Below are 204 nucleotides of genomic sequence, written 5' to 3'. Positions count from 1 at the left end.
TATTGTTAAACAGCTGATCACAAAATATCCTCGGCTCTCGGTCAAAACCCAAAGATTGGTAAAAACATTATGTTTAAAACTCATTTGATTCCGCGCTAGATAAATTATTGTTTTCAAAACAAACATTAACCAAACTAGGAAATCTTACACTTCAATTTGGAACAGAATAAAACATAAAAATATTGTTTGAAAAAAGTGGGTCGC

Source organism: Penaeus monodon, chromosome 27 (genome assembly GCF_015228065.2).
Source record: "Penaeus monodon isolate SGIC_2016 chromosome 27, NSTDA_Pmon_1, whole genome shotgun sequence".
In the NCBI taxonomy this organism is placed as follows: Eukaryota; Metazoa; Arthropoda; class Malacostraca; order Decapoda; family Penaeidae; genus Penaeus; species Penaeus monodon.
Note: the sequence above shows the minus strand (reverse complement) of the source record.